Source organism: Macrobrachium rosenbergii, chromosome 25, assembly GCF_040412425.1.
Source record: "Macrobrachium rosenbergii isolate ZJJX-2024 chromosome 25, ASM4041242v1, whole genome shotgun sequence".
In the NCBI taxonomy this organism is placed as follows: domain Eukaryota; kingdom Metazoa; phylum Arthropoda; class Malacostraca; order Decapoda; family Palaemonidae; genus Macrobrachium; species Macrobrachium rosenbergii.
In genome coordinates this window covers 14,490,940-14,491,320 of record NC_089765.1, presented here as the reverse complement: position 1 = coordinate 14,491,320, position 381 = coordinate 14,490,940, and positions in this window count along the sequence as shown.

The window sequence follows — 381 nt, the reverse complement described above, 5'->3', positions numbered from 1 at the left end:
GTCTCGTAATGGAGACTGAAAAAAAAATGGTTATCAAAGATGCCTTTTCTTATTCGTCTCCTTTGATGATTTCCCGTTTGTCATTTCATAAAGGAACTTCGTAACATTTTAAAATTATTTTGTGGCTTGTGTCTTGCTTTCTAAGGCCCCTTTATCAACTCACTGCACAGTAGCACTAACATGCAGTCAATGTGCCTCGCTGTCGAACTTCTCAGTTCCAGAGGTCCTTTATTCCTCACAGAGTCGGATTGTGGAACAGTCTCCCAGAGGATATTGTGCAATTGGAGCCTCAGAGAAGTTCAAGCGAAGATGGAATGCATTACTACCCTACAACAATTCTCCTCGTATTTCAACAATTTACTAACAATTTTATCTGTTTAT